This window comes from Pogona vitticeps, chromosome 2 (genome assembly GCF_051106095.1).
Source record: "Pogona vitticeps strain Pit_001003342236 chromosome 2, PviZW2.1, whole genome shotgun sequence".
Taxonomy (NCBI): Eukaryota; Metazoa; Chordata; class Lepidosauria; order Squamata; family Agamidae; genus Pogona; species Pogona vitticeps.
The window spans coordinates 192,464,104-192,471,788 of NC_135784.1; positions in this window are offsets into that span (position 1 = coordinate 192,464,104).

Below are 7,685 nucleotides of genomic sequence, written 5' to 3' on the forward strand. Positions count from 1 at the left end.
GGGGCCGGCTCCTTGCAAGGGAGGTGGGGGAGGCGGTAGAAATGGGGATGGAAGAAACAGTGGTCGTGGGAAGGGGATGGATGAGCATCCCCTTTTGCTGGGAAAAAATGAAATTCCAACGGGGGTAGGGAAATGTTTTCTTGAAGGCTTTCATGGCCGAGATCTGATGGCTATTGTGAGTTTTCTAGGCTGTTTGGCCATGTTCTTAAGGTTTTGCTTCCTAACATTTCGCCAGTCTCTGTGGCCAGCATCTTCAGAGGAAAGGAGTCACAACTCTGTGTTCTGGTGCAGTTTTGTGGGATAGTTGAGTATTTATAGCTGTGGGATGAGCTTTTTGTCCTTTTCAGGAGATTGGGTGATCAGCGTGTTTTTTGTTGTGGGTGTATTGGTGCGATAAGGGGTATTGTTCTGATGTGGCTTGTTGTGATGTGGCCAGGAATATATTGGACACACAAAATGCAGCATTCACACCAGAATCAAGGAACATGAGAGTCACTGCAGACTAAAGCAACCGGAAAAATCGGCAGTAGCTGAACATGACCTAAAACAAGCTGGACATGAAATTCTATTTCAAAACACAGAAGTACTGGACAACATCAAAAGTCATTATGTTAGACTGCACAGGGAAGCCACTGAAATCCACAAACACCAGCAGAGCTTCAACAAAATAAGTAAAAAGTCTAAAACTGAACAAAGCCTGGCTCCCAGCAATGAAAAACACAGCCTGCAAAAGGTCAATGAATTCTACCCAGCCACAAGGACCAGTAATCACTGCACACAAAAGACCAGCTAACGACACCCATCAATCACAGTGACAGATCATCTCTCCTACTTATCACAACAATACACCCACAATAAAAAACACGCTGATAACCATAATCACCCAATCTCCTGAAAAGGACAAAAAGCTGACCCTACAGCTATAAATACTCAACTATCCCACAAAACTGCACCAGAGCACAGACAGAGTTCTGACTCCTTTTCCTCTGAAGATGCCAGCCACAGAGACTGGCAAAACGTTAGGAACAAAAACCTCAAGAACACAGCCAGACAGCCTGAAAAACATACAACAACCATTGGGGTGGGGTGGGGAGTTTGCCATTTTGTTTTGCTTCAGCAAAATGGGATCCCCAAACTGGTCACAAAACAAACCCGCCTGGTTTGTCAGGTTTTGTGGCTCAGTTTGTGCCCATTTCTACCCACAGCACTGGAAAATTCACAGAAAATCCTAATGCAAACTATTTGTACAGGAACAAAGTAAAAGGAAAAGAAATATTTAGCATGGAAGGCCAGTGTTCAGAGCAAGCTTTATTTATAATATTGCTCTCATGGATGTTTTGGAATGCTGTTGTTGCTCCTTTTAAGTACATGATATAATAATTGATCACCTTTGTGACTTTGAAATGCACCCAAAGACTTGAACAAGGCTGTGAGGGTGTGAGAATTCTGCAACAGCACAGAAAAGGGGCAGATTGGCATGGTGCAGAATTGGCCTTCACAGAGTCTCCATTTATTCGGTTTTTTCCTTTTCTTTTAAAAAGCCAGTTTTAAGGTTTAATATTTGCTCTAAAATCTTCAGCGATGCCTAATGAAATTTTAGAAACTAGGAACTGAAAGATACATATATTATCAGAATTTAGAGTGTGGGTGTGCAGATTTGTGTTTCTGGTTTAAAACTCCCAGAATTCCCCAGGAAGCCATTTTGAAAGTAGTAATACAAAACCACAAATCGGTATCGCTCTGATTCAGAGTCTGATATATTTGTTTTAAACAAATTATATTATATTTGTTTAATTGTGGAGTGTTCAGAGCTCTGATAAATATTTTATACTGCTGACAAACCTTTTATTGGAGAATTTGGTTAATTTCTTTTACAGTTAGCAGAGTGTCAGGTACAAAAATGGAAGCAGTGTGAAAGAATAGCTTCAGTGGCCCACCCCTTTTCACAGTGACTAGTACTTTAGATGTTAAAAATAACTCTGGAAGCATTTAAAGTGAAATAAGGTATCTTTACTTACAATTGCTGTCTAGAGTCACAGTCAGTAGGAAAAATGGAGTCGCCACACAAGGGAGAGATCCTTCCATGCTTACTGTATACTTGGAAGTTAGGAAAGGTGAGACAGAGAAACTAACAAACAAAGGAAGCAAAGCAAACAAACAAACAAGATGAGGGTCGGGGCGGCCTACAGAAACACACCTAGCTTTCACTCACCTGGACTAGGCTGTCCTTTTCAGGACAGAAAAGGAAGCTGCTGTCGTGCTTTCTTTCTTGTGCATTATCAACAGGAAGCAAGGCCCAAGATAGACCCTAGTCCGGGCGAGTGAAAACTTGGTGTCTGCAGCTAAAATCTGTGGGCTAGAACTCCCAGAATTCTGCCTGGGAAATTCTTAGAGAATTCTGAGAGTTGGAAAAAAACAAACAGAACAAAAGATAAATGGCATATCCCTAGCTGTCATGTGATTTAATGTAATTGAGATAAGGGGAGCCATCATTATTAACAAGGAGGACTAAACAAGTTGCAGCTTCCTGAAGAATCCTGTAGAGTGGGAGTCCAAAAAAAAACCCTAAATGGCACATGCTAATGACACCAACGAAACCACAGGCAAGCAGAGGAGGAAGGAATCTATAGTCAGGTGTATTCTCAATCCTGCATTTCCACACCACAGTCCCTTGTTAAACTACAAGAAATCCAGTGGGGAAAAGCTCCCTCTACAGTCTGCTTCTGGAAATACTGCTCTCATTTGCCATTTTGGATTAGGATTTTATTTTGCCATCTATTTGCTTTGTTTTCTGGTGATTGATGGGCATTTTCTATGGCACTGAGAAAAGTTTCTCAGCTGCCTGAGATAAATCAGTTCTGATGTTTACTTTATTGACTGCAAATCTCTCAATCTTCTTTTACAAAGGTGTGTTATTCTGCCCGTGTGTAGAACAGAAGCCTCTATGACCCGGCTTTAAATAAATTGGGGGTTGTGAAGAGGTTATTTGGGGCATTTGAATCTATCCATCTTCCATCAGTTCTGTATCAACTGTATTTATATGAAAACATGTGATTTCTCCCACCCGCATATGTTGCATCAATGTGGAAATATCCTAATCATAATCACACAACTAGATACAAGAGGAACAAATACTCTTGTGCAAACTTCAAAGTTAACACATTTATTTCACATGATTTTCCTTGGAATGTACTTCACAATCCAGGAAAAAAAATTCCAAGGAAAGGATGATAATATTTAAGGTACCATAAGAGTACACTTTCAAGAAGAGGACAGTCTTTAGTAAAATAGGCCTTATAGCCATCCTATTTCCTTCCCCCTTTGAAGGAAAGCAGATGCTTGGGTATGGTTAATAAATCTTTACAGGAAATGAGTTTACCGGCTCAGCTAACAACCTGTCCCTAGGCTCTGCTCTTGAGGCCACACACAAATGGCTTACTACCTTCACAACAGGAAATAAACATGACTCTGATGCCTAAGAAGACTTCCAGGATCCATATTGGGTAATGTCTTTGTTAGGTCAACAAAAGAAAATGGGGGTACCTTCAAACTCACTGGATCTCTTCCTTATGCAAAGTGTTACCAAAAGCAAGTCAATAGTGTATATTACATAAGGCTGATGTTGCAATCTTGCATAGTCAGAATCTTAAGGTAAAACACAAGAGGAGGGATTTGTAAACATTAACATTTTGCTCTACCAAGCAATGTGACTCTTGCACATGGGACAACCCCAGGACTGCTGGGATGAAAAAAGCAGTGCTTGATGCCACATGTCTGAACACATATAATCCATGGGCAAAATGCACAGGTTCCTTGGTAGGGAGAAGACGGCAATACAAGACAGGTTCTTTATCACTACAATGTTTGAGATATTTGCTTACTTCGGACTAAATCTATTAAAGAGAAAGTTACTTCCTCCCCATCCAATCCCAGTACAGATTGACTGGGCCAGACTAGTAAAGCCTGTGTAAATATAGGCAAGACTGTGATGTGATGCAAATCTTCTGTTCGTAGGTGCTGATGGTCAGTTGAAAAGAAAAAAAATTTCACTGCCATCCATATAAATTGATTTCACCCATGCATTTATAAATTGATTTAAATTATGCATAACTAATTTTAACTGTGGTTCTTATAGCAAGTGGGCCCACACATTGAATTAAAGCTCAAAGAATACAGAACTGCTGGTGTGCACAGTACCAAAAGGGAGGTTTGGTGCTGTGGGCTGCATATAATTGGAACAGAGAATGTGAGAAGTGTGTATCCTGGCAAGCTTGAATGTGTACAACAGAAAATGAAACATTCAATCATTATTTAAACATTGTATACATGGCACAAGAAAACAAAAGTAACCTTTGGTTATGTGCTTGGAAATGTCCTAGCCCAAAGGTAATCTGGGCTAGGACATTTCCAATCACATAACTAAAGGTGTTTGATTTTGGAAATTACAGCCTCAGAAGTAACAGCACGGCTTTAATAGAAAGGCAAGACATAGCATTTGGGAGCTATAATGTAAAGTCTGACTGAATAATATAAAATGCTATAAAAAGTGACTGGAACGCAAAAGTAAGAAATGACTTCTGATAAAGGTTAGAGACAAAAGCACCAAAGCAAGGTTACAGTTGAACATTAAGAAGGATGTGTTACTGGAGACGAAGGGCAAAATTATCCATATTATAGTATACTACAACCCTTACTTTGGAGGACCCCAGTAGGGCTGTTAACGACTGGATGTTTTAGAGGTCATTAATTCATTGTGTCATGATAAGTTCAAAATGATTTGACAACACCTAACAACAAAGTGACAAGCTTTTATGTCTAAGGATAAATCACTAAAAACAGTATGATTTTACACACTGAAGCAGATGGAGCAAGAGTTGACAAGCAGGGTAGATCCTGGAGCAAGCTACACCCAAGGGTTTGGCATTTCCAAACGACTGGGTTTTTGTTACTTTATTTGGTAAGTTCATAAATGGGAGGCAGGGTTTCACTAAAACTGGAGACAATGCATCTAGGGAAAGTTAGGATTTCATGCAGGCGGCTCTGATTTTCTTCTTAAAATTGAAGCACTGTGATTGGTATATCTGTTGAATATGCTCTATCACTATTTAATCACTATTTAATTTAAACTCATTAATCGTTTTAGCAAGGCCTGCCAAGACTTTGGATTAACAATCAGCCTGAAGAAAACACCAGTCATGGGCCAGGGCGTGGACTCACCCCCCTCTATTACCATCTCCACACAAGAATTGGAGGTTGTTCATGACTTTGTGTACCTTGGCTCAACGATCTCTGACACTCTCTCCCTAGGTGTTGAGCTGGATAAACACATTGGCAAAGCAGCTACCATGTTCTCTAGACTCACAAAAAGAGTATGGCTTAATAAGAAGCTGACGGCATATATCAAGATCCAGGTCTATAGAGCCTGTGTCCTGAGCACACTCCTGTACTGCAGTGAGTCCTGGCCCCTTTGTGCACAGCAGGAGAGGAAGCTGAACACGTTACATATGTGTTGTCTTTGACGCATTTTTGGTATCACCTGGCAGGACAAAGTTCCCAATAGAGTAGCCCTAGAACGAGCTGGAATCTTTAGCATGTATACATTACTGAAACAGCAACGTCTATGTTGGCTTGGGCATGTCGTGAGAATGGCTGATGGTCGGATTCCAAAAGATCTCCTATATGGAGAATTAGTGCAGGGAAATCGCCCCAGAGGGAGACCACAGCTGCAATACAAGGATATCTGCAAGCGGGATCTGAAGGCCTTAGGAATGGACCTCAACAGATGGGAAACCTTGACATCTGAGTGTTCAGCCTGGAGGCAGGTGGTGCGTCACGGCCTCTCGACAATTTGAAGAGACCCTTGTCCAGCAGGCCGAGGCAAAGAGGCAGTTCCGAAAGCAGCAAAATCAGGGAGCTGGGCAGAGGACAGATTGTATTTGTCTTCAGTGTGGAAGGGATTGTCACTCTCAAATTGGCCTTCTCAGCCACACTAGGTGCTGTTCCAAATCCTCTATTCAGAGCAGTTTACCATAGTCTCTCGAGACTGAAAGATGCCTAATCTAAAAAAAATCTAAATTTAATTTTACTATGTAAATATTTTCCTAAATCAATCTCACATAGCGGCAATCATTTTGATGAAAATAAAGACAAGCCTCTTTAAGAAACCTCATCTGTGGATCTGTGCAGCACATTGGCCACTGTAAGGAGGTAAGAAACAAGGTCTCTCATTATTCTTCCTTTAAAGATATCTATGATTTTTTTCTTTATTGGACCTATTAATTACTCACTAAATTTCATTAAAACAAAAATATAAAATTGACTTTCAGAGTGTGTAGTATATAAAGTGCTGTGTATTCTCAGTTCTAGTGTATAATCTGGAATCAGATTTGTAGCACAACTGTAACAAGGAGAAGCATTTGAAATGTATTGCGTGATATGAGGAATTTTTTGGACTGAGAGAGTGACCAAGGAAGAAGCACTAAAGTGAATGAGAAAAGACCAAGAAATTATTAAAAACTTGAAAGTGTAGAAAATTAAAATATTTTGGTGATATAAAGAGAAAGGGAAAGATTAAATTTGAACATTCATTTAGGGTAAAATAAATGGGACAGAAGGTACAGGATGAGGAAGAACATATAGGCAGAAAAACTCTGGAGGCTGATTTTGGTGCAATATTTATTAAATAGAGCGGCAGCATCCAAAGCCAAGAGAAATATTATATGACATCTGCTCCTCTCCTACTGGAGAGGATCAACAGCAAGAAGAAGACTTGATGAAGGAACAAGTGATTTAGCTTCTGTTTTAATCTGCAGTGAGGGAGTAGGATCAACACAAGGAACTTGAGTGTCCCTGCTCTTCTCTAAGAAGGATGTTCCACTGGAATTACCCTCCGCTCCTCCTGCTCACCTTTCAGGGGTTCCTCTGCCTTCACCACCACTGGAACTATATCCAGTCTCTTCAGCCTAAAGTGACCATTTAACTCCCGGAAGAGGATGGGCATTAACTTTAGGAGACCAAGCCACCAAGCAAGCAAGCAAGCAACAAGCAAGCAAGCAAGCAAGCAAATAAACAAACAACCCTCCACCCATGTACTGTAATCTGTCCAGTATTCGGCAACCCTGTATAAACTATAAAGGGTAACCACCAAGCCTAGGCTGTTCATAGATAAAATTATATTTGATCAGCTGCGTCTCCCCCTTTTCCACCAAGGGGTAGCAACAGACCAGGTCAATGCAGACTCATATCTCCCTTTGTGCCTCTTGTGCAGCCGGTTTAAGCCAAGGAAAGCTGTAATGATGTGAATGGCATTCGTTTTTAAGACACCGCAGAATTTCATACCCGCACAATGTACTCCTCCAGACCTCGGTTCTGATCACACTACTGTGAGACATTTGTCCAGCAGGCCGAGGCAAAGAGGCAGTCACGAAAGCAGCAACATCAGGGAGCTGGACGGGGTACAGATTGCATTTGTCTTCAGTGTGGACGGGATTGTCACTCTCGAATTGGCCTCCTCAGCCACACTAGACACTGCTCCAAGTCCTCGATACAGAGCATGATACCTTAGTCTCTCGAGACTGAAGGACGCATCTCCCGCGCCAAATATATCATACGGCCAGCAGAGGGCAGCCGGATACAAGGCAAGAGCTGCCGGCTTCGGTTGCCCAATTGACTTGGGAACCGCGGGC